The sequence below is a fragment of the Protopterus annectens genome, chromosome 16.part0 (assembly GCF_019279795.1).
Source record: "Protopterus annectens isolate FY-2018-M chromosome 16.part0, PAN1.0, whole genome shotgun sequence".
NCBI lineage: Eukaryota > Metazoa > Chordata > Ceratodontiformes > Protopteridae > Protopterus > Protopterus annectens.
In genome coordinates this window covers 387,369,133-387,396,741 of record NC_056750.1, presented here as the reverse complement: position 1 = coordinate 387,396,741, position 27,609 = coordinate 387,369,133, and the positions used below count along the sequence as shown (strand labels likewise).

Genomic DNA, 27,609 nt, shown 5'->3' with positions numbered 1-27,609 from the left:
CCCCCCACCCTATCAGGGAAGCGTCCGTTGTTAGAGTTGCTACCGGACTGGGTAATACAAAGGGTCGTCCTAGTGTTAGCTCTTGACTGTGTATCCACCACAAGAGATCCTTCTTGCAATAATTCGTGATCAAAATCTCGTGAGACAGTGGAAGTTGTAGATACGACCATTGGGCGAATAGCATCCATTGAGGGATCCTCATGTGCATTCTGCCTAAAGGAACTACAAGAAGGGATGCTGCCATCAAGCCTAGCACTCTTAATACTTGTCGTGCAGAGACTCTGTTGTTGTGAAGAAGGAGCGAAATTTGGTGCCTGAGGTCTGACACTCTTGATGGGGGGAGAGTAACCTGAGCCAGGGAAGTGTCTATCTGTGCTCCTATAAATAAGATACGCTGTGACGGCGATGAGACAGATTTTCCAAAATTCACTGTTATGCCTAGTGAAGATCAAAGATTGATGGCGTAGTCCCTGGCTTGTAGAAGACGACACTTGGTGGTGGCGGAAAGGAGCCAGTCGTCTAGATAAGGAAACACCCAGAATCCCTTTCGCCTCAGGTGAGACGCTACCACTGCCATGCATTTGGTGAACACCTTGGGGGCTGAGGTGAGACCAAAGGGCAGAGCGCGAAACTGGAAATGACTGGCTCCTAGCCGGAAGTGCAAATGATCTCTGGATGCCCTGGCCATTTTGATAATGTAGTATGCGTCTTTGAGATCTATAGAGCACATCCAGTCACCCTTTTGCAGAAAAGGGAGGATTGACTGAAGCATGCCATCCGGAACTTTTCCTTTTTTTCAAAGGTGTTTAACTTGCTGAGGTCTAATATTGGCCTCCAGTCCCCTGTTTTCTTTGGAACTAAAAAGAACCTTGAGTAAGTTCCGGATCCTATTTGGTCTGCTGGGACTGGTTGGATGACTCTGTTTTCGAGCAACCTTCTTATCTCTATGGTTGCTTGGTCTCACAGACTGGGTGGAACATCTAGGAGTTTTTTGGAGTTTGGTGGTATTTTTATGAAGGGAATGTTGTAGCCTCTGGTAACTATGCTTTTTATCCAGTAATCTGATGTAAGATTTAGCCAGGCCTCTGGGTATAAAGCCAAGTGACCCCCGACTGCCTCCAGAGTAGGACAGCTGGGCCTGCACTCAGGAGTGCTGGAAGGGTTTTCCAGAGAAGGTCTCTCTGTCACCCTGATTTTCCGGACCCCCTCTGCCGGCTGGGCGGTGTCTTCCATTTCTTCCCCCTCCTCTGCCTCTGGAGGGGGCGTCACTTTGGGTGTGTTGAAAAGATCCCAGAGTCTTTCGGAACCACATCTTTCCTCCTCATTGCCCTTTAGGGTAGGGTATAGATGGAATGGAAAAACGGACCCCTACTGCAGACAGGGTCTTCCCTTCTTGTTCACACCTCGTGAGAGTCTCCCTTACTTTGGGCCCAAACAGGGAGGCACCATCAAAGGGGGCATTGGCAAAGGAAAACTTAAAGGCTTCCGCAAAGGAGCATAAGCGCAACCAGGATTGTCTTCTCAGTGCAATCGCTGTAGCTGCCGCTCTACTTGATCCTTCGGCTGCGTATGAAATCAGCCTCATGGACGAGTTGACTATGGAATTTAGGGTGTTAAGTTGCGCTGTCACTTTCTCGGCGACAGCAGCATCTGTGTGTCCCTGAAGAGTATCTCCTAATTCCTTAATGAGATCTCTTTGTAAACGCGTAAAATGCGTAAGGTAGTTGAGCGATCGGATGGAAAAAGTTGCCAAACTAAATATGCGCTTGCCATATCTGTCCATTGTTCTAGAATCCTTATTAGGAGGATGGACAGAGGAAGATGATTCAGACATCTCTTTCTTAGTGGCCGCCGCCACCACCATAGTGTCTATGGGAACTCCTTTTGTAAGATAGGCTTTATCTTGGGGAGCTGTCATGTATTTGTTGGGTTTAGGCGGGACTGGTTCCACTGTATCAGGTGTTTCCCAAGCCCTCCAAGCTACTAGATCCATGAGATCGTCAAAGGGAGGAGTCACCCAGGAGGTAGAAGGTTGAGTCTCGAATGCCTTCAGTAAAACCGATTCATCCACAGAAGGGGTAAGGGTTTGCCAGTCACCTCTTTGCTTCAGGATTTCTAAAATGTCTGCAAAAGAGACATCCTCAGAGGTGGACCGTGGGGACCCTTCTGTTTCATCTAAATCAGTATCAGATGTAAGAGATTCCTGTGGGGAGTCTATGTGCCTCCTCTTGCACAGTCATTTCCTCGGAACATCCTCAGTGGGAGCTTCTGGGGATGCATCTGAGGAACCAGAGTCTCCCTGTGGGGACTTCTGAGGCATTGGGTCTCGACGCTTGGTAGGTACCGAAGGCACAGAAGCAGAACACGGACCTTTTGGGGAAGGAGATAAAGAAGCCGATGAAGTAAGTGTCTGATCCGACAAGACCTTCCTCATGATGTCAAAGGCACCGGTGCCCCGACCCGAAGATCAGACCTGATCCAAAGAAGGAGGTTGTTTCTCCGGAATCGGAACCATGGGCTCCGACACCGAGGACGGATCCGAACTGATCTGAGCCAAGGCACCGAGAGGAAGAGTCGGAACCGAAATCTCGGTTAGCCTATTCCCCCCCGGAACCCAGGAAAGATGTTCGGCTCCAAGACTCTCCGGCTGGTTCCGAAGGAATCGAGGTCAACGGAGCCGATAGCACTACTGGAGGCTTCGGCACCGAGGGCTCTACAATCATCGGTTCTTCAACTCCTAACACCGATGACTCGATGGGTCTCGGAGGAGGAAGTGTCGAGGGAACTGGAATAGCTTCGAGTTTCGAAACCAACTGGGACGAAACTTCGAGTAATTTTGACAAAGCCGAGTTCTCCATAAGCTTCTGTACCACTAGGTCCACATCGGAGTCGGAAAGTGGCCTCGAAGAATGGGTCGAAGGGATCAAAGCCGTCCCCGAGTGAAGGATAGTAGACGGTGGTACCTCTGATACCGGCTCCAAGACCTGAGCCTTGTGCAGAGATAAGGTCTCGACACCCGGCACCGAAGTCATAGGAGCCGGTGTCCGAATTTGAAAAGAGGTGCTCGGAGCCGATGACTTGGGCTCCGACACTCTTGAAGACTTCGACCCCTTCGAAGACTTCGAAACCTGTTCAGCCTTGTCCAGGGCCTCTTGAAACTCAGGTTTGATTAAACCTCTGTCCACCAACTTCCTGCGTCTTTCCAGCATGACCCTCCCACTGAAGGAATGATAGATGGAACAGTCTTCCTGCAAGTGGAGAGGGCCAAGACAGTAGACGCAGGATGAATGGTTGTCAGTAATGGACATCTTCTGTCCACACTGACACCTTTTAAATCCACTCTTAGTCTTTTCTGACATTGTACTAGTAAAAAAAGACAGCACTATATAGAAAAATTTTTAACTACAATATCAAAGATATAAGTATATATATATAAATGTACAAAAAAACACACCACAGCACACTGAGATATATGTATATATATTTTTAAAAGAAAAAATAAAATAGAAAAAGTTAACTTTCTATTTAAATACTGTAAGTTCTTACAGACAAAAAACGGCCTAAGGCCCTTACTAATAATTTTAAAGGTAACAACTACCTAACTAGTTCACACAACTACTACATATATGAAGCTATCAATTATTAAGCTAAATATTATACGAATATAAAAAAATATCTATATTTAACAAGAAAAAAACAGTAAAAATTGTACTGGCCCGAGCCACTCGATGTGATCTGCTGCTAGCAGCAAACTAGATTTGAGGGTTAGCACCGGAGGATCATGGGATATTACTGTGCCTCGAGCTTTCTCGAAGATGCGAGCTAGTGATGCGGCCGACTCAGAGCCGAGGATCGGCTCCGAACCCGTGTGTAAGAACAAACGGCGAGATTGAACAATTTCACATCATTTTTTTAACTTTCTCCTAATTATTGCTTACACTTTGTATGATCTATTTATGACCTATGTATTTTTCATACACACACACACATATATATATATATATATATATATATATATATATATCCCCATTACTATGTGTTCACTTGGACTTTTATTACTTTCCAGTGCTTTTAACTTCAAAATGCGGGAGATGGAGCTTCTCTCATTTATACCTGGCCAGCTGTCAGCCTGTAGATGAATCTGCCATTTAAGTTCACTGATTTCTAACATCAGTGCCCAAGGTTTATTGTCGTCAATAATCACATGATCTATAGCCATGTAATGGAAAACATGCCCTTCATTTTTGGTGATATGCTTTGCTAGGGCATTATTTGTATTATATTTTTTAATGGCATACTTGTGCTTGTATATTCTCTGAGACAACAATCTCTCCATCTTTCCTATATAGAAACATGGGCAGGATTTACATGAGGCCAGATATACTACTGTTTTGGAAGTGCAAACATATCTGTTCCTATGATAATATGTGTTATTCCTAACAGTAAAGCTGTTTGACACTTGAATTTTATTACGCCATGTGCAGGCTCCACACTTAACCATTCCTTGTTTGCATTTTATTTCTCCTCTCCATTTTGTCCTCAGTAAATCCTTAACGTTTGGCCCCTTTCTATATACAATTCTTATATTTTCCCATATTCTCTGTCTTATATTTCAATCCTCTAATAGGATGGGCCAGTTCTTTTCAAAAATGTTCCTTAACATGGCAGTGTCCTAGTTGAAAGTCAAAACCAAGGGTTTTGAAAATTCAGACGTTACCCCTTTATTTTCATTTTCCAATCGACTCTGGGTCCTGCCCTCACTGCATATTATCTCATGTGGCTGATTTACAAACTGCTCGGGGGTGCCACAGTGGCTTAAAATAGTCTTTTTATAGTAACCTCTGAGATTAATTCATCCACAAGATCAGAGGGATAGGCCCTGCTAAGAAACATAGACCGCAAGGTGTTAACCTCACCAATAAAGTCATTGTGAGTTGTGACCATCTGGGCTGCTCTGACAAGTTGCCCCTTCACAACCGACCTCTTTTGATGGTAAGGGTGCAAACTGCTAAAGTGCAGAAAGGAATTGGAGTATGTCACTTTCCTATGAATCTTACTGATATATCTGGTGTTACTGGTATCTTTAAGAAGGCAAATGTCAAGGTAATGGATGGAATGGATGCTATGATCAAAGGTAAACTGCAAGAAAGCTGTAGCCCTTTCCATATGACGCAGATGTCGTCCTGGAATCACTGGTAAAGCTTAATATGGGAGTAAAAGGTAGATGAAAACACAAATTGCCTCTCCCAGTAAGCCATGACAACATTTGTAAAAGCTCCGCTACATGGTAAGCCCATGGCTACACCCTTACACTGTAAATAAAAGTTGTTGTCAAAGGAGATGTAGTTGTTAATGAGAACTAACTCTAGACATACCATGATAAGCCTACTAGTCATGAGCCACTTTATATTTTAACAGCATCTCACTGACCCAATCCAGACCCACTGTCTGTTAGAAGAGTACTTGTATCACTCTTAGATAACATAACCTGCACACGACATATTTTTTCACAAATCACATACATAAAGGAGAGTCAGGTCAATTTCAATGAAAAGATTTTTTGGATAAACATCTATATGAAAAAAAGGCTCATCACGTGTTTTAAAGCTGAAGAGTCTGAGTAGGTAACACTGGTACCTAGTAAAGTAGGGTTTTAATTGAAATAAATCCTGACCCGCTTACTTTAGTACAAAATTTAAAATTTAGAATTTTTAAAACAATGTCTTTACTGTTTTAATAACAGGAGTTTTCTAACTGTCATAAATGTATAACTGTTTCTAAACTTTGGTGGTGTTTAATGTTTTTAAGTTGTATAAAAGAATGTTGGTACAACGTATATTAGATTTAGTGCAACAGTGGGATTGTACTTCAATTGTTTTAGTGTATTCGTATATTTAAATTTAGATTAACAGGAGTGTTTTTTAATTGGTGAACTAACTGACATGGTTGAGAAAATTGTTTAAACTAATGAAATTTGAATTTGTGTATGTCTAAAGAAGTCCAGGTATTGTACTGGACGAAAAGCGCTTAACTTATATTAAACTTCAGTGTGTCGTTCCGTATTCCAGTGGTCATTTTTAAATAAGTGGATTTGTTTTCGTATTCTGTTCTTTTTGAAGCATGGAAAATCAAGTAAGGAGGTTTAATGGACAAGGCTTAAAGCTCTGACACTCTGCGGGCAGAAGTAATAGCCACTAAAAAGTTAGTCTTCCATGACAAAAATTTAAGGTTACATGAGGAGGCTGGTTCAAATGGAGGAAGAATAATGCAGAAAAGCATAAAATTTAGATTCCATGGGGAATAGGGAGATTTCATAGGTGGTCTGAGATGAAAGGTCCCTTTGAGGAAGGCTTTGGATAATTTGTGTGACATAATATTCAATCCTTCGTATCCAAGATGAAAGTTAGAAATGGCAGCACACTGAACACGGACTGTTGCTGCTGCAGCTCCTTTATTGAAGATCATGGTCAAGAAATCTAGCATAGAGGCCATATGAGCTTGGTAAGGATCAACATTGTTTTAAGAGGCCCATATAGAAAATTTTTTCCATTTGCTAAGGCATAACTTCCTCGTAGAGGATTTATGAGAGGATAAGAGAATTTGCTTTTTCTCATTGGAAAGGTTATGGAACCTGGCTATGATGGGAATTGGAGCAGCCAAGCTGTCAGCTTCGAGGACTCAGAGATGGATGAAGTTCCCCTGACGAGTACATCAGAAGGTCCGGAACTGGGTCCAGAATCCAAGGGTCCTATAAAAGATGAAGTCGAAGAAAGGGGAACCAAATCTGATCTGACGAGGCCAATGAGGGGCTATTAGAATGATGGTTCTTCCCAGAGTTTTTGCTTTCTGTGGAACCTTTGGTATTAACGGGGTTGGTGGAAAGGCATAGAGGAGACCTGGAGGCCAATCATGAATGAGTGCATCCCTTGCGGCTTCTCCTGGAGGGGGAATCAGGGCAAAGTATCTTCTGCATTTCATGCTCACATGACTGGAAAAAATGTCGCAGAAAGGCTGGCCCCACCTGCTGAAAATCTTGTCTGCTATTTCTTTCTTGAGGGACCACTCGTGGAGCAACAAAATTGCTCTGATCAGCTTGTATCTTATCACATTGGATTTCCCCAGGATGTGCATTGCTAACAGAAAGCGCGGGGTGGAAATAGCCCACTGCCATACTCTTAGGGCCTCACAGCAAAGAGAATATGACCTGGTTCCTCCTTTTTTGTTCAAGTACCAGACCACTGACATGTTGTCTGCCTGAATCACAATCGTACCCAGAGGAAGAGAGTCCTGGAAGTACTGCAACACTAAAAGTACTGCTCTTTTGTCTAAGACATTGATATGCAGATCTGTCTCTTGATCAGTCCAAGTGCCTTGGGCTGCCCTTCCGGAAAAAGCCCCCCCCCCACCCTATCAGGGAACCATCCATGGTCACTGTGGCTGCTGGTGGGGACAAAATAAAGGGACGTCCTATCATGACATGAAGTGAGGTCAATGACCACTGAAGATCTTTTTTGCAGGAGTTTGTGATCATTATCAGGTGAGACATGGGAAGCTCTTGGTAAGACCATTGAGTGGAACAGCCATTGCAGTATCTGCATGTGCATACAACCCAGCAGTATGGCCAGAATTGCTGCTGCCATCATACCTAACAATTTTAGAACTTATGATGCTGGAACCTTGTTTTTGGATATCAGAATGCGGACCTGCTGATGGAGTAGTAAAACTCATTCTGCTGGAAGTCCTAGCATGGTGGTGGTGGTGTCCAGTTCTGCTCCGATAAAGACGGTATACTGCATTGGCGACAAGGCAGATTTTTCTGAGTTTATTGTAATGCCCAGCTGGCTGCAGAGTGACAGAGTGGATTCCCTGGCTTGAATGAGTTGATGCCTGGTGGTGGCGGTGAGGAGCCAATTGTCTAGGTATGGAAACACCTGGAATCCTAAACATCTCAGGTGAGCCGTGACCACTGCCATACATTTGGTGAACACTCTGGGGGCTGTAGTGAGACCAAAGGGCAGGGCTCGAAACTGGCAATGACTGGCTCCCAGACAGAAGCACAGATGATCCCTGGATGGTCTGGCCATTTTTATGTGGTAGTATGCATCCTGGAGCTCTATCGAGCACATCCAATTATCTTTCCCTAAGAAGGGAAGTATCGACCGAAGCGTGACCATGCAAAACTTCTCTTTCTCGACAGATTTCTTTAGCTTGCTGAGGTCCAATATAGGTCTCCAGTCCCCTGTCTTTTTTGGAACTAAAAAGAATCTTGAGTAAGTTCTGGATCCTGTCTGGTCTGCTGGGACTGGTTGAATGACTCTTTTTCTTAGCAACATTTGGACCTCTACTGTTGCTTGTTCCCTGTAACTGGGTGGAACGTCTGGGATTTTTCTTGTCGGTGGAGGGGGGATTAGTGAATGAAATAAAGCATCCTCTGGAAATGATACTTTGTACCCAGTTGTCATTTGTTATTTTGAGCCAGGTGTCTGGGTACAAAGATAAGCGAATCCTGACTGCCTCCAGAGCAGGACAGTTGGGCCTCCATTCAGGAGCGCTGGTAGGGCTTCCCAAAGAAGTGATCTCTGTTGCCCTGGTTTTGCAGACTCCCTCTGCCGCGAGGGAGGCAACTTCCATTATTGCCCCCCTTCTCTACCCCTGGAAGGGGGTTCATCATGTGTGTCCTGAAAGGCTCCTTGGGCTTTTTGGAACCACATTTTCCCTCCCTTTTGACCCTTGGGGTAGGGTCTGGTAGAGGTGGAAAAATGGACTCCAATGGCAGAGTCTTTCCCTCCTGCTCACACCTGGTCAAAGTTTCCTTAACTTTGGGCCTGAAAAGGGATGAACCATCAAAAAGGGGTATTCACAAAGGATGACTTGAAGGGCTCCATGAAGAAACACAAGCACATCCAGGAGTGCCTCCTAAGTGCAACTCCTGTACCCGCTGCCCTGCTTGTTCCATCAGCTGCATATGAAATGAGGTGCATGGATGAGTTAACAATGGAGTTGAGGGTAGCAAGCTGGGAGGCAACTTAGTCTGTAGCTCCTGCAGCTACGGTACCCTGAAGAGTATCTCCCAGCTCTTTAAGGAGATCCCTTTATAGTCTTGTGAAATGGGTTAAGTAGTTAAGCGAGTGGAGTGCAAAAGTTGCTGAACTAAACATCATCTTCTTTCGGCTGTTCCCGTTAGGGGTCGCCACAGTGGATCATCTGTTTCCATTTCTTCCTGTCCTCTGCATCTTGCTCTGCCACACCAACCACCTGCATGTCCTCTCACCACATTCATAAACCTTATCTTAGGCCTTCCTCATTTCCTGTTACCTGGTAGCTTCATCCTTAGCATCTTTTTCCCAATATACTTAACATCCCTCCTCAGCACATGTCCAAACAACGTAATCTTGCCTCTCTGGCTTTGTCTCCAAACCTTCCAACCTGGGCTGACCGTCTAATATACTTATTCCTAATCCTGTCCACCCTTGTCACACCCAGTGCAAATCTTAACATCTTTAACTCTGCCACATCCAGCTCTAACTCCTGCCTTTTTGTCAGTGCCACTGTATCCAACCCATATAACATAGCTGGTCTCACTACCCTCTTGTAGACCTTCCCTTTCACTCTTACTGGTACTCGTCTGTCACAAATCACTCCTGACACTCTTCTCCACCCACTCTATCCTGCCTGCACTCTCTTCTTCACCTTTCTTCCGCACTCACCATAACTCTGAACTACTGATCCAAGTATTTAAACTCATCCACCTTCGCTACCTCTACTCCTTGCATCCTCACCATTCCTCTATCCTCCCTCTCATCCAGACACATATATTCTATCTTAGTCCTGCTGACCTTCATTCCTCTTCTCTCTAGGGCATATCTCCATCTCTCCAGGGTCTCCTCCACCTGTTCCCTACTCTCATTACAGATCAAAATGTCATCTGCAAACATCATAGTCTACAGGGGACTCCAGTCTGATCTCATCTGTCAACCTGTCCATCACCATTGCAAATAAGAAAGGGCTCAGAGCTGATCCTTGATGTAATCCCACCTCCACCTTAAACGCATCCATCACTCCTACCGCAGACCTCACAGCTGTCACACTACCCTCGTACATATCCTATACCACTCTTACATACTTCTCTGACACTCCCGACTTCCTCATATAATACCACAACTCCTCTCTAGGTACCCTGTCATATGCTTTCTCTAAGTCAACAAAAACACAATGCAACTCCTCCTGACCTTCTCTGTACTTCTCCATCAACACTTTCAGAGAAAACATCACATCTGTATTGCTCTTTCCTGGCATAATACCATACTGCTGATCACTAATCATCACATCCCTTCATAACCTAGCTTCCACTACTCTTTCCCATAACTTCATGATGTGACTGATCAATTTAATCCCTCTGTAGTTACTACAGCTCTGCACATCACCCTTATTCTTAAAAATCAGTACCAAAACACTTTCTCCATTCCTCAGGCATCCTCTCACTTTCCAAGATTTCATTAAACAATCTGGTTAAAAACTCCACTGTCATTTCACTTAAACACCTCCATGCTTCCACAGGTAGGTATGTCATCTGGACCAACAGCATTTCCATTCTTCATCCTCTTCATAGCTATCCTTACTTCCTCCTTCCTAATCCATTGCATTTCATGATTCACTATCCCCACATCATCCAACCTTCTCTCCCTCTCATTCTCTTCATTCATCAACCCCTCAAAGTATTCTTTCCATCTGCTCAACACACTCTTGTCGCTTGTGAGTATGTTTCCCTCATTATCCTTTATCACCTTTACCTGCTGCACATCTTTCCTAGCGTGGTCCCTTTGTCTAGCCAATCAGTACAGGTCCTTTTCTCCCTCTTTAGTGTCCAACCTTTCATACAACTCTTCATATGCCTTATCCTTATCCTTCGCCACCTCTCTCTTTGCCATGCACCTCATCTCCTTATACTCCTGTCTACTTTCTTAATCTCTCTGACAATACCATTTCTTCTTTGCCAACCTCTTTCTCTGTATACTCTCCTGTACTTCCTCATTCCACCACCATGTCTCCTCGTCGTCCTTCCACTGTCCAGATGTCATACCAAGCACCTTTCTAGCCGTCTTCCTTACTAGCTCTGCTGTAGTTACCCAGCTATTTGGTAAGTCTTCACTGCCACCCAGTGCCTGTCTTAACTCTTGCCTGAACTCCACCTCACAATTACCCTTTTTTCCACCATTTGATCCTTGATGCTGCCCTCACACTACTCCTCCTCTTCTTGATCACCAACGTCATCCTACAAACCACCATCCTATGCTGCCTAACTACACTTTCCCCGGTCACCACTTTACAGTCTCCAATCTCCTTCAAACTGGCCCTCCTACATAAGATATAATTCACCTGTGTGCATCTTCCTCCACTCTTGTAAGTCACCCTATGCTCCTTCCTCTTGTTAAAATATGTATTCACCACAGCCATGTCCATCCTTTTCACAAAATCCACTACCATCTGACCTTTTGCATTCCTTTGCTTAACACCATACCTATCCATCACTTTCTCATCCCCTCTGTTCCCTTCACCAACATGCCCATTGAAATCTGCTCCAATCACCACTCTCTCACCCTTGGGTACAATCATCACCACTTCATCTAACTCACTCCAAAATTTTTCTTTCTCATCCATCACACACCCAACTTGTGGAGCATATGCACTAACAACATTTATCATTACACCATCAATTTCCAGCTTCATAAACATCACTTTATCTGACACTCTTTACCTCCAAAACACTCTTAGCATACTGTTCCTTCAGGATAACTCCTACGCCATTTCTCCTCCCATCCACACAATGATAAAACAATTTGCGATACACCTAGCCTTACTCCCCTTCCATCTGGTCTCTTGCACACACAATATACCAACCTTTCTTTGTCCATCATATCGGCTAGCTCCCAATACCAGTCATACTGCCAACATTCAAAGTCCCGACCCTCACTACCCCAGTCCTAGCCTTTCTCCTCTCTTCCTGCCATCGGCCATGCCTTTCCCGTCTTCTCCTCCTTCGGCCAACAGTAGCCCAATTTCTGCCAGCACCTGTTGGCTGACAGTACTGGTGGCGGTCGTTGTTAACCCAGGCATCGACTGATCTGGTATGTAAATATTTATTGCTGTCCACATGAATAATTTGGCGAAGTTTTATGCCAGATGCCCTTCCTGACGCAACCCTCCCCATTTATCTGGGCTTGAGACCGGCACAAAGAAATGCAAAAGTCGCTGAACTAAACATGTGCTTCCTATATCTATCCATGATCCTGGAGTCTCTGTTAGGAGGATGGATAGAAGAGGAAGTTTCTGACATTTCCTTGTTTGGTGGCTACTGCCACCACCATGGCATCAACTGGCACACCTTTGGTCAAAAAGGATTTATATTGGGGAGCAGATATAAACTTATTAGGCCTCCTAGGGAAAGGTTCCATGGTGTCCGGAGACTCCCACACCCTTCATAAGACCAGCTGCATGAGCTCATCGAAGGGCAGAGACACCCAAGAGGTGGAGGGCTGAGACCCGAAAGCCTTCAGGAGAACCAACTCATCTTTAGTAGGGTTTGTGGACTGTCAGTCACCCCTATGCCTAAAGATTTCAAGTATCTCTGCAAATGAGATATCCTCAGAGGGGGACAGTGGGGACCTTCTGAATCATCCAAGTCAGTATCAGATTTTAAGGACTCCTGAAGGGAGTCTAGATGTTTCCTCTTACAAACTGTCTTTCTGGGAAACTCATCAGTGGGAGCTTTTGGTGAGGTCTCGGAAGAGCATGGGCCACCCAGTGGGGCTTCCTGATGCTCTGGGTCTCTGTGCTTTGCCAGGATCTGTTAGGCAGAAGCAGACACAGGTGCTTTAGGGGATGAAGAAGCTGGACCTGAGGTTGAGGATGTCTTAGGAGACATATCTCTCCTCATGGCTTCGAAGGCACCCCTACCCCAATGCGAAGGGACCGATGGATCTGAGGAAACCATTGATACCCCCAGTACCGGGACAGTGGGCTCTGAGCCTGAGGCAGGAGCTGAGCTCCTCTAAGCCAAAGCCTCAGTTCAACTATCCTCCCCAGACCCGACCAGAGCGTGTCAGCTCCTCGAGTCCTCGACCAGCACTGAGGACGTCAGAATGAACGGAGCCAAAGACACTAGAGCAGGCATTGGCTCCGAAGGCTCCACAAATCAACAAGTCTGACTCCTCCGGTTCCAAAGGACCAGTATGACTTAGAGTAGGAAGAGTTGTAGCTGGCATGTGTCTTTGGCTCTGAAGCCACCTGGGTCGGAACTGATAACAATTTTGCAAAGGCCTGTGCCTGTAAAAGCTTCTGCACCACACGATCCACATCCAAATCTAAAAGGCTAATGGAAGACCGATATGAATGGATCGATGGTACTGATGGAAGTAAAGGAGATTTTGGAATTTCAGACACCAGTTCCAAAACCAGGAGCCAGCTCCGAAAAAGCTAAGACAGTCGGCTCTGAGACCTGTGAAGATGATGTCACAGACTGTTTTGCTTTTTTTGATTCCATGGAAGTCTTGGAAGACTTTGAGGACTTACTAGATCCATCCTGGTCACTCAAAGCCTCCTGGAAAGAAGGTTTCAATACCCTTATCAATGAGTTTCCTCTTTCTCTCTTGGGGAACCCGAGAAGAAAAGGAATGGCATATGGAGCAGGTTTCTTGCAAGTGTAATGCACCTAAGCAATAAACGCAATTGACATGACTTTCAGTGACAGATATCTTCTGCCCACATTTAGGGCATTTTTTAAACCCTGACTTTGGGTGTTTGTCCTTGTCATCAGCCATGACAGAAAAATGGACACACCCAACAACAATCAAATATATGAATAATCCTTCTAACAAGAACAGGCTAAATATAAGCACACAAGCCCTTCAAACTAAGGCTAACAATAATTAAATATATGAATAAGCCTTCTAATAAAAAAAACAGGCTTAATATAGGCACACAATCCTTTCAAACTAAGGCTAACAAATCACACATACACTATTTATCTAAGCAGTTAATATCAATTAGTGACAAAAATCACTAAATACAAATAACCAGACTATACACTACTAAAGTTAACTCTAATGACTATAAAGCTGTGACGAAAGTCACTAAGCTCACAATACTGTTTTTAAGAAAAAAGGTGACAGAAGGTCACTGTTTAAACAACTTTTAGTCAGAACTTTAAATAGGCCTAAGGAAAAAAACGAGGCCAAATATTAAGCTATGGAAAAGGCACACAAGGGAAAGGGAAACCACAGATAAAGCTGTAAGAGCTTAGTTTTAACTAACTATCTAACTATATTTTGAAGAAAATATCAACAATATTTTGAAATATAATAAAAGTAAGGTTTTTACTGGCCCGAGATAGCGAGAACCTCCGATCTGTTGCAGCGGCAAACTAGATTTGAGTAACTCTAGGTGAATCATGGGATAGGGACTTGGCCTTGAACTATCTGAAAACCTTAGGCATTGTAGTAGGCTGACTCGGAGCTGAGGGATCGGCTCCAAACCCATTAGTAACAATGAACAGCGAGATAGAACAACTTCACATTCTGGGTTACAGTCAGGGCTCTGCCCTAGATGTATACTTGTTTAGGTTGTATCTTTCATACCTTATTGATCTGATGCGTTCTATAGTTTTTGTGCAGATGACTTAAAATGGGAAAGCTGATTACATCTGTTAAAGATGGGGTATGTCTGCACATGAGAATAACATGCTGATAAATACATCAAAAACTTTGCAAATTTGATGTTGAAAACAAAGACTAAAGAGTGAGTATTTAATACAGCATGCAGTGAATGAAACTGGATTCATGGAGATGGATAAATAGGTAGAGCTTTTCAGATCATATTAACCAATTGGTTAATGACAGTTATAAAACTACAAGCTGTGTTTTTATTTTTATTATTTATTTAACATTTGTTTGCCAGGATAGTCTGACTGGACAACAAGTGTCCATTTTCAGCAGAGTCCTGGGGAGGAAAACTCCATAAGTTTACAGAGAAAAGAAAAATTTACAAAAGAGACAGAGTAGTAGCATACAGATTGTAGCCTTTACAGCCGTTAGCATATCATAAAAGGATATTCCCCTTTTGGTTGAAAATACAAGTGTACAAAATATACAATGAGAGTAGATAACAACCTGGTAGAGCATTGCAAGATATTTCACAACTGAATAAGAGTATATCAATTTATAAATTTCCATATATACATTCCAGCGAATATACATGTAAGAGCATATACATACACACACACACACACACACACACACATATATATATATATATACACACACACACACACACACACACACACACACACACACACACACACACACACACACACACACACATACATACACTCATATATAGGTTATTACTCACACCTGGATAGGTATAGTTAGAGTGTGTTGTTTGTGTTGTCCATGACAGGTGAGGTGTAGAAATAGTGAGTGGATGAGGCTTCAGGGGGTCAATTACAGTTGCATAGATGGTTGGTGAAGAGGCATGTTTTAAGTAGGCTTTTGAAGGAGGATGTGAAGTTTTGTAGTCTGAGGTCAGGGGGAAGATTGTTCCATATTTTTGCAATTTCAAGGGCAAATAGTGATTCCCTGGAGTTGTTTTTGCATGTAATGGTTTCGATTAAGGCTTTGTTGGAGGAGCGAAGGTATCTATTTGAATTGTAGAAGTTCGGCATGCCAGTCAGTTCGGGGGTTTTCTTGGGACAGTACAGAATTAGATGAACTAGGCTGAGTTGATGGTACCTTAATAGGTTCTGAAATTCAAGCCAGTGCAAGGATTGTAGGGAAAGGCAGTGGTGGGATCATGATTTGGCATTGGTAGCGAATCTAGCAATTTTGTTGTAACAGATGGAAAGTTTATTAAGGTCAGCTTTGTAAAGATTAATTAGAATTGGGGATGCATAAAGTAGAATAGATAAGGGGTGGGCCCTGGCTATTGCAATTCGAGATTCAGTGTTTGGATAACTTTTACAGCAATAGATGGACCCTAGCTTTTTGTGGACTTTAGTGATGGTTGTTGATATGTGCTTTGTGAATTTGAGTTGCTGGTCAATGGTAACTCCTAGGAGCTTAGCCTCAGTGACAGGGGTGATTTGGGTTTTGTTGGCGGAGAGTATAGAGAAGGTAAGGCTGCTCGTTTTAGTAGAGTGGAATAGCATTAGTTGTGTTTTCTTGGGATTTAGTATGAGTTGTGAGTTGTTAAGCCAGTTCTCTGTTTCAGAGAAGGCTTCTTGGTCTTTTTGTTGCAGAAGTTGGATGTTGGGTGCAGAGCATATGAGAGTTGTGTCATCAGCGCATTGGACTGTGTTGGCTTCAGAGGTAGCTGAGTGGAGTTAGTTTGTGAAGATATTAAATAGAAGGGGTCCTAGGACTGATCCTTGCTGCATGCCTAAGAAGGTTGGGAGTGGGGCGGATAGAGAGTTATGCCATTTGACAGATTGTTGGTGGTTATTTAAATAGCTTTTAAACCAGAGTAGGGTGGGGTTGTTATGGGTGAGGTCAGAGAGACAAGACCATAGTTTATTATGTGAGACCATGTCAGATGCCTTGGATAAATTTAGGAAGGTAGCAGAGACTAATTTATCTAGATTCCAGTGGGAGTTTATAGTATTGGTGAATTTGAGTAGGGCAGTGGTGGTGCTGTAGGATGGACGAAATCCGTGTTGGGTTGAGGAGAGAAGGTTGTTAGTGAGGAGATTGGAGAGGAACTGGTAATGAATACATCTTTCTAGGATCCTAGAGAGGGGTGAGAGAATTGCAATTGGTCGATAGTAGGAAAGGTCTACGGAGGGGCCACCTTTGTGGAGTGGTATGATATATGAGGTTTTCCACAGGGATGGAACAGTGTGTTCGGTGATGTCAATTTATTAGAAATGAAATGGAATAGGTTATAGCTGTGGATGCAATTTGGAGGTATTTGGCAGGAAGATTATCAGCTGCAAGGGTGGTTGGTTTGAGTTTGGCTAGGAATTTTTGGATAGTAGAGGTAGGAACAGACTTAAGTGTGAAAGGTGTGGTATTGATATGGGCCTGAGGTGGGTGTGGGGTGTTGAAGGAAGTGATGTTGTTTAAGAGTTTGAGTATTGAGGAGGTAAACTAGTTATTAAAGCTGGAGGCTATGCCCAGGTCTATACCTGTTATATTGGGGGCGGGAGTGGTTGTTCTTCTGGGCTATAGGATTTTATTTATTGTTGCCCAGAATTTTTGCAGTTTGGTACTGTATTTGTTTTATTGAGTGATACAGTAATTTTGTTTATCGAGGTTAAACTGCTTTTTTGCTTTGTTCTGGAGCTCGTGAAAGGTTTGCCTTGCTGTGGGTGAGCTGGTGTGGCACAAGGTTTTCCAGGCTTTATCCCTGGCTCTAAGTAGGGCTTTTGTGATTTTCTGGAGCTAAGGGGTGAGGTTGCTACATATCCTGATAGTTTTTAAGGGGGGTAGTTGGTTGAGGATATTTAGGAATGTGGAGTTGAAGTAATCAACTGCTTTGTCTAATGAAATGGTTTTGATGAGAGACCAGTTGCAATGTTGCAAGGCTCTTATGAAGTTGTCCCTAGGAAAATTTTTGTTAGAGCGGGTTTGTAGAAGGGAGGGAGAGTTAATTATTTTAAGTTTGTGCCTGAGGATAAAAGTGGGGCTGTGGTCGCTCAGAGAGTTTGGTAGGGTGTCACATTGATGGGCAGTATTTGGTTGATTAGTGAGGATCCAATCAAGTATAGATTCTCTTTTTGTGGCCTTATCAATGCGTGTGGGAGTATCTATAAGTTGGGTGAAGTTATATAGGTTAATGTGGTGGTTGTGGGTGGGAGAGTGGATGGAGTTCCAGACAATGTTTATGACATCTAACACAATAGTTTCTTGAGGGAGGGAGTATGAGGCCCAGTGAAGTATGGATTCTAGGGTGGTTAGGTTGTCACCCAGGGGTATATAGATACCCATTAGATTTAGGTGCTTATGTTGTTATGTTGTCTTATGTATAAAATGATTTAAAAAGATGAGGAAATCAGAAAAGATGCATCAACTGTTTGTGAGTTACATTAGACTGAAACTAGAGTTTGGAATAATACTATTGAGTTCTTGTAAGAAAACCAGCATGAGCACATTGGAAAGAGTACAACTGAAATATACCAAGGGCATCTTGTAGATAGGAATGTTTAAGTTATTATGAAAAATTAAAATATCTAAACTTTTACAGTGTCTCATACAGATATTTATGAGAAGATCTTATTCAGATATATAGGATATTAAGAGACAATTGCTTCTTCTAACTCCTCATGCACTACCCGCTCAAAAGACCTGAACCTAATATGTGACATTAACAAAACCTGCTAGAGAGACAGGTTTGTCTCCCAGAGGCTGCCCTGTCTCTGGAATAGACTTACCATACACATCAAACAGAACACCTCGCTGACCCTCTTCAAGCACAACCTTGATGATTAGATGGGAAACCACAAAGTTGTCCCAGGGGTTCCACATGTGTCACTCATTGACAGGGGCAACAAGTGCTGACTTGAGGTTTCTTTTGAGGGATAAACTCTTGGCTAGGCTTGTAATGAGAGCTCACTCATTGAGATGAGGTCAACAGTTTACAATTTGATACAAGACACCTTCATTTTGTTTATTTGGTTGCTAACCCATGGGACAAGAGTCTACGGTTGCCTTGAGCCAATACCAGTGTCAAAAGGCACAAGAATCAATTACAGACAATTTCACATGTCCAGTGTTACAATAGCCAGTTAGATAGGCTACCTTTATCAAAATAAATAGAGAGAACTCTCACTATCCTTTGAGAGGTTGGTTATCTCCTGTAGTCTCTTCGATGGTACACACATGTCTATATATCTATAACTATATCTATATGTATGTATATATTTCTATATGTGTGTGTGTGTGTGTGTGTGTGTGTGTGTATATATATATATATATATATATATATATATATATATATATATATATAAAAAAAATTGGATTAGCCCTAAGAGGCTAGTGACCTCTTTTGAAGGGTGACCTGAGGTGATTTTTATGTTATTAGGAGAAATATAGTTAGGGCTTTGGGAAACCTTACTACTCATCAATTTTGAGAATGGGACCCATTTTGCAGGAGCACTTCTTGTTTCTATTCCAATTGCAGATGCAGCATGGAGAAACAGGTAGGCAGATGGAGAGAGAAGGGGATGACACTGTGATGAGAGAAATGGAGACGAAAGTAAATATCAAGACTGTGTGTAGGTTTCTGAGGAGATATTTGAAAGAGATCTTTGTTGCCTTACAGCAACAGGTTCTCCGGTTCAATTCTCAGCTGGGGTGCTTTCTGTGTGGAGTCTGCATGTCCTCCCTGTGGTCACATGAGTTTCCTCTGGGTGATCTGGTTTATTCCTACATTCCAAAGATGTGCAGTGGGTGGATTGGACACTCTAAATTGCCTGTAACTGTGAGTGAGTTGTACGGATAAACTATCCCGGCAGGGCTAGCCACTCAGCAGTGTAAAACATTGGCTCAAAATGATTGTCACTGTTGAAGTGGCATGCCAGTCCCATGTACAAAAATGGGAAAAGGGGTTGAGGATGGATGGATGGATTTCATAGAGAGTTGTTTCATGCATATTAGTTAGCAAATGATGATATAATTACAACCCTCCATCAGAAGCATTGCAGGAAGACTTACTTAAAAAAATGCTGCTGCAGAGTGAACCAGAAAATGAAGGAGATGTTTCATTGGGAGACATTATGGAGAAAATACAAAAGAAGGATGCAGAGATAATCCTGAAAAATAGTAGGGAGATGGAAAAGAAAACTTATGCAAAGAAAGAAAAAAAGGCAAAAGTGGAGTATTAGAAAATAAGGTAAAAGAAAATGAAAAATAGAAGTACATGGTAAGGATTCAAAGTAAAATACACAAAGAAATGGACAGGTATGAAGTCTGGAAAATGTAATTGCTCCTTTGGGTATAAAAGCACATGCAGTAAGAGCATTTATTTTTATTAACAAAGAGACATTTTGTAATATTCTATATGAGACTGTTTTTTTCAATGGAAACATTTTTTGGAGAATAGGAAAAAAAAAGACTCTAACCCATGCAATCTTTATGTGATCAAAGCATTTAACAGGGAAACAAAAAAGAACATTCATGCTCAATTTTGAATAGAAGTAGTAAGAGACACTTCGAAAATGCATTTGAAAGGTTTATGTAAAGAAGTACTGGATATTGTAAAAGTTTATGACAAAGGGGTTTACGGACTAGTGGCTGGGATTGTAATATTGTGTTAAAATATAAAAAGAAAAAATATATACATATACCAAGCATAAATGTGGAGGAATTTCACAAAATACTGGGGACAAACCAAAACATGTTTTTTTTTTTTTTTTGTGGAAAAGAAGGATATTTGATTAATAACTGAGAGAAAAGAACATTTTATAGTTGTAGGAAATAAGACATGGTAGAAAAAATGTCAACTGAAATGTTATAAATGAAAAAAATACTGGACATTTATGGTTGGATTGCAAAAATGAAAATAAGAATAAGGAAAAAGAAAAAGAGAAAGAAAAGAAAATGAACAAACAGAAGATATTTTAGAAGTAGAAATAGAAGAAAAGTTAGATGAGAAAAAAATAAAGAGGACATACAGGGAGTTTTTGAAATAAGTGATGAAGAAGACATAAATTGGGAGATAGTAAAAAAATATATATTGGTAAAAAGGTAAAAAACAGAAAAAGAAAATTTAAAGGGATAACTACAAAACAAAAAAAGAAAAGAAATGGATGAAAAAGAATATAAATAGCTAATGATTGGGGCTGGTATAATGGTTAAAGTGTTTGACTCACAGGCACAAGGTACAGTGTTTGATTCTCACTTTTGGGAGAGAAATTGGCTAGGCTTAGAATGGCCTATTAAGAAAGTTAGCCTAGTAATTAGTTATGGACTTATGAAACCACGAATCCAAGGAAAAGGGAAATTAATTTTTTAGAGTGCTTTCTGTAAATGTAAATACTATTAAGAATACACTAAGAAGAATAGGGATTTTGGAGTGGTGTAATGCATGTGATATAGATGCAATTATATTAAAAGATACAACATTTTTAACAAATGAAGAAAGATTACAAACAAAGAAGCTATGGGGAGGAAATATATTCTGGAATTTGGAAAATGAGAGATGTTCTGGAATAGCTGTGTAGACACACTGTAAAGATATTAGATGTAACTTTAGCAAAAGTTGGAAGATTAACCATTGTAGGTTTACAATGGAAAGAATAAGTATACAGAATTATAATATTATATGCTTATGCTAATTGTATAGAAAGAGAAAGTTATTTGATTAGAGTTTAGGCTATGTAGTGATAAATATGATTATTATAATAACAGGAGACTGTAATTGCGATTTAAGAGGTAATCTGAAAATGAAAAAAATGATATAAGAAAAATGTTAGAAATGATAACATGTTGTAAGTTAAAAATTTTGGGCAAAATGTATGGACTTACACAAGGGATATGTTTAGAACTGAAATATACTACTTTACAGTATCAGAAGGTTTAGTTATAGGACAAGGGGAGGTAGTTGAAACATGATTTTCTGATCATCTTGCAATATGGCTAGAGATAAAGGAAAACAAAGAATATATAAAAATAGGCAAAGGAATAAAAAATGATAAATGAAAAAGCATGGATTGAAGAAGGAATGAGATTAGTAATACAATTATGGAAGGATCACATTACTATAAGAAAATTTTATAAAAATTGGTCTGAATGGTGGATGATTATTTGAGGAAACATATAAAAAATATTTTACAGTGGCATTATGATGTGATAAAAATATAGAAAGAAAAATATAAAAGAATATATAATGATGCAGTGGAAGATTTAGAACATAATGATATAAACTACTTTGACAAAGAAAAAGAATTATATGAAAGAAATCAAGAAAAAATACAAGAACTGTTACATAAGTAAAGATATTTTTACAAGGAAAAATAGTAAAAGTATCAAAGATTAGTAAAGCAAGATGGTAGTGCAATGACAGAAATTAAAAAAATGTAAAAGGGGAAATGGAAAGGACTCAGGAAAAGATTATGAATAGTGTAGTATATTATGTACAAGAAATGTTTAAAGAAAGAAGGTAGTGAAAAACAGGGAAAGTAAAAAAGTTAACATAACAATAATTGGAAAAGGAGATTTCTTTAAATGAGCTAGATAAAGTGTTAGGATAAGTAAATATAGCTTTAGTTGCAAGACCAGAAGGAATAAGATATGAAATGTATAAAAATTTAAGGGTTTGGCAAAAAATATATATAGATTTTGAATGAATGGTTAAATGAAGGTTTTATGTATAAAGAATTATGTAACGGAATACTTAAATTCATATGGCAAAAGGAACATAAAAGACAGTTAAACTGGGCACCGATAGTACTGAATAATAATGATTATAAGATCTTTACAAAAATAATACAAAAGAGATTTGAAACTGATATGGAAAATATTATGGATGGATATATAGTATAAAGGAGAAAGGCTGTCAAGAATTATTCATGAGAGCTAGAGAAATTGTGTCTGATAATATGAATGGAAAAGAAGAAGATAAAATCATGATAGAAGACCTTAATGAGGCTTTTGACACAATTGGACATAAAATCCTATGGGTACTAATGAAAGAATATAATATAATATAATTGAGAAAGATAGGAAATGATGTATGTCAGCATATAGTAATAATAAAGTAAAAGTATTTGTAAATGGCTAGTTAAGCCAAAAATACATGTAAGTGTGGTATGAGACAAGGATGCCCAATGAGTTGCATACTCTTTGCATTAGTTATGAATATGATAGTACAAGAAATACATTATAAAATAAAAGAGGCAGGTTAAGAATTCCAATTATTTTAAGATATGCAGATGACACTACAGTAATTGCAAAAAAAGTTTGGATAAAAGAAGTAATAATTTGACCAAATGAATCTCTACAGATGATATTAACAGCTTTAAATAAAGAGAAAGGTAAACATTTAGCTGATGTAGTAAAGATAGGGGGGCTATATATTTTACAAAGAATGACATTTCTGAATTAGGTATACATTTTGGAAAAAAGATATAAGTAGAATCCAATGGAAAAAACAATAGAAGAAATAAAACAAACCTGTCTTTTCCGGAGAACATATAAATTATAATTCAGAAAAAAGTCTTATTTAATAAATTTAGTATTGATTGGGAAAAGCTGTGGTGGTGCAGCGGTAGCATTGTTGCCTCAAAGCAAGAGGTTCTCCCGTTCAATTCTCAGCTGGAGCACCTTCTGTGTGGAGTCTGCATGTCCTACCCGCAGTCGAGTGGCGTTCGAAAGACATGCATGAATGGGTGTGCCTTCTTTGAAGGTTGGGCATCGGGCTGGCACCTCGGCGGTGTAAAAATCTACTGCCAATCATTAGCAGACCGGAGTTCCACTGTGGCGATCCCTAACCGGGAAAAGCCGAAAGAAGAACAAGTACTGATTGGGAAAACAGCATACTTGGAAAGTGTATTTATGCTGCCAGCAGTATTTGAAAAAGATTTTTTTCATTTATATGGGGTTTTGGATTAAACCCATTTAAACAGAAGTTTTGTATGTAAATAAGAGGAAGGAGGTCTACGGTTAAATAACCTAGTGGCATATGCTGCTTCATTAAAATTGTACAAAGTTTTAAAGTGGATAAATGAAAAAAAACGATAAATTAGTAGTATAATTGTATAAACATAAGTATGACAAATGTTGTGGTATGTTAAAAAAGTAAGAGAAAAGAGTGTATAAATGAAGAAATAAAATGTTACAAAGAAAAAATATTTTTCTGGAAAATAATTGATACAGAAAAAGAGAAAAGTATGGTATTAGAAAGTAATGATAAAACATTACTGTGTAAAACCATGGGAAATCTAACAGATGAAAAAAAAAACTTAAAAACTATAAAAATAAGAAGCAATTGGCTTAATCAGAAAGTAGAATATCAAGATTGTTGTGAAGATTGGTAATAGAGAAATTGCCAGTAAAAGGAAGTGTACCATATAAAAAGAAAAGTATTTCTGAAATGTAAAAGAGTAAAAAACTTATGAGAAAACAATGTAAAGAAGATTTTTTCGAAGATATAAAAGAAGGTGATAAAATAAACAGGGATATTATAAGAATACAAATAAAGAATATGTTAAAATAATAGTTAAAAGTTATTTTATTATATGGGATATATGGAATGAAAGAATAAATAAAAGTATGTTAATGGTAAATGGATTTTAGCAACAATGTTAAGTAAAATCAGATGGTGTTTATGGAAAAAGGAATGAGCATCTAATAAGGATGAAATTTTAGTATGCTTGCAAAGGAAATTATGAATATGTGTGAAGTGATTTGTATATCTATATATCTGTACATTTGTAAGCATGTAAATATTTTGTAAATAAGGGTTCTTTTTGTGTATAAATAAAGGACCCCTACTCTTTTCAAAAGGTGATGTGAGATCTTTTACATCCACCTGAGCTACCACCAACTCAAGCAGATGGGACCTCAGTTTAATGCATCACATCCAGAGGGCTGCTCTATCTATCTATCTATCTATCTATCTATCTATCTATCTATCTATCTATCTATCTATCTATCTCTGTGTGTGTATATATTATACACATACACACGCATACATATACACAGAGACATATGCACTTATATACACAATTTCCTCTAGATGACTGTCACTACTGATGTGATGATATGACACCCTAACCTGATGTGCAAATAAAAGGGAAAAGGGATTGTGGATAGGTGGATGGATAATGTTAGTCATACCTCTCAACCTCCAAATGCAAGAAATCTGGACAAAGCAAAACATAATGGTGGGACAAAGGCCCAAAAATAGGGACTAATATTTAACATTGCTCTTATAAACTTAGAAAGTTTCTTAGAATAATACGTTTGTGTTAGCATGCATTTTCTAAAGTATATGAACTCTGAAACTCAAATGTGTGCCATTTAATTACTTTAATTCCTCAGCAATTTGCCAGAAAGCCACAAATTTTATAAGGAACAGACCAAAAATATGAAACAAAAAATCTGGACATTATGCAAAAAATCTGGGCAGCTGAGAGTTATGCTATGTATTCTACATAGCAGAGTTAGTAAAATTGTTCCCCTTCTATGATAGTAATATAACAACTTCTGCAGATCTGTTACTGGTAGAAACCTTTGGAAAAAAATGACGATGAGGTAAATACAGAATAAGAGAAGGAAAGTACAGCCAGTTGCATGGTTTGGATTTGTTTGATCAAAAGGAGAAAAAGAAAAATACAGAGACAATTTGGTCATAAAATGTTATATTAGTCCTAGATAGTTATTGATGAATTCCAGCAAGTTTCTAATATATTACTGAAGACAGCCAAACCTGTATGTGAAACACTATTGAACAACATTCTTATGTGTGATTACTGGTATGCAATTGCTGGGTGTTGTTCTGGAAGACTTATTTTTTTCACCACCAGGGATTTTTCCTTTCTCTGAGATGGCATGATCTCAAAGTTGCCATAGCTATATAGGGGAATATAATTTTTTTTTTAGTTTTTATTTGTGAATGTTTCTTGAATTCCTGCAGAATTTGATCATTTGTGATATGAGTTAGGGAGCTCTTATTGAGTTATACAAAGTAACTAGATGGCATCTGAAAAATTAAAGCTGTGAATTTTTGCAAGAATAATATAGCACCATCTTGCCATTAAAACAGAGGAGCTGAAATTATGGAATACATCACTTAAAAGCTATGAAGAAATCCTTTATATTGCACAACAACTGGTTACACTGGATCACAAGGAGAAGTAATTTGAATCTGAATGGAGGATTAGAGGCTAAGGAATGTACAGACCACTTGGAGTTCATTAAGCCAAGATGGCATTTTAGACCAAGTTCTTTAATAAGTCTTTAGGAATTGGGAAAGCTTAAACGTTGCCATTGACTGCTGCTCATCAGACTACTGATAAACCCAATGTGATACTGGTACAATTTATCTGGTATAAAAAAGAACAAATTTACAGTAGATCTGGCAAACTGTGACTATTATGGGTCATCCAGTATATTTCATGATCATTTTTGAGAAACTATTTAGTTGCAAAGATATCAGTTTACAGAAGTCATTAAAGAGTGTCAGGGACAAAATATTAAGTGTAAAATGTCATTCCCCTACAGTGGTGAGTGTTCTTTTACACAGGAATGGTGTTTATAAGTATTTAATTAACAGTGGATTGGATTGGCTATGAGGTTTATGGAGGACTATGAAACTGAGGAACCCAAAATGAAAATACAGTTGAAGCTTACTGTAAGATCAATTTCAGAGAAAGTTAAAGATGACTATGACATAATAGAGTAAGAAGGAAGCAAGAGGATGAATTTTTCAGTGCAATTTTGATTTAGGAAAATGCAATACAACAATTGACTGGCTTTCTTTTTTCCTCACCAGAATAAGATTTCTGAAAAACTGGGTATACATTCATAAATTAAAACAGAATTTTGATTTTCAATAGACTCTTTACTAGATGTTTTATGTAGAATTGAAGATGATGGACATGGAGGTGGATTTTATACTATGTCGTTTTACATTCCTACTTTTAGAGTTAGTTTTTGAAACTTGTTTAAAAACACAAGGATGTGAAAGGACAATAAATATATAATAGAAAAACAGTAAGGTTTGTATATATACCACTCATGAGGGTTTACTATCAAATTGACGAGGGAAGTTTCTGCAACCACAGGTTGTTGAATGACATTTGGCTGACCCGTGTTGCTGATCCTTCCCTTGTGTTTATTTGTTCTGTTTAAGTGAATGTTGAGTTCATTCGCAAAGATGTAGTCAGTCATTGACCTAGAAATTGCGGTACAGTGGGGATTGGGAATGTACCCTTTTCCCTACTGTAGCAAGATCGTGGAGTTGGAATATATATTTTGCAGGTGGTATGGGGGTGTAGCCCCCCAAGGGGGGTGCAGGGGGGCTTGCAACATTTTTTTTCTGGCAAATCAACAAAGATTGAGGTCACAAAATAATGGAAAACAGTTGAGTTTCTGACTTAATCTTCAGAAAAATCATTTTAATGTAAATCATGTTAATTTAGCACATTTCTAAGTATATAAGGGCAATATCTCTCCCTGATTTTGGCCATTTGTTCTCCATTATTGTTTAGATTTTTCCGTGATTCTTGAGATAAGAGTCAGAGAGATATGTGGTGGGTGGAGAGGAAGTACACTGGGTTACACAATATCTGACAGCAGTGAGCTGAGAAAATACATTCTTTTGTGGTAATTATGTATGTATATGTTGAACCAGTGATATGTTAGGTTTAACCTAGGGTAGACTAATAGGAGTTAAACAGATTATTAAATAAAGCTAGCTTGTTTTTTGGAATATGATTTTCAGTCATAGATGGTAACAGTGTAATACTTTGGATAACAGAAGTTGAAAGAAATACTTTTAAGGCAAAGCTATTGAATTTTATTTCCTGTTTGCCTATAGTAAAGCAATGAAGGGTGTAATGTTTGTATTCAGTATGAAATATAGTAGGATGGTTCTTTCTTTTTACATTGATAGTAG

At 39.7% G+C, this 27,609-nt stretch overlaps 1 protein-coding gene across 7 annotated transcripts in view; it reads right to left on the bottom strand.

Annotated features, from left to right (window-relative positions):
* LOC122790699 (dual specificity testis-specific protein kinase 1-like) overlaps positions 1-27,609 on the bottom strand; it is a 1,196,153-nt gene that overhangs the window by 422,521 nt on the left and 746,023 nt on the right. The window lies entirely within an intron of this gene.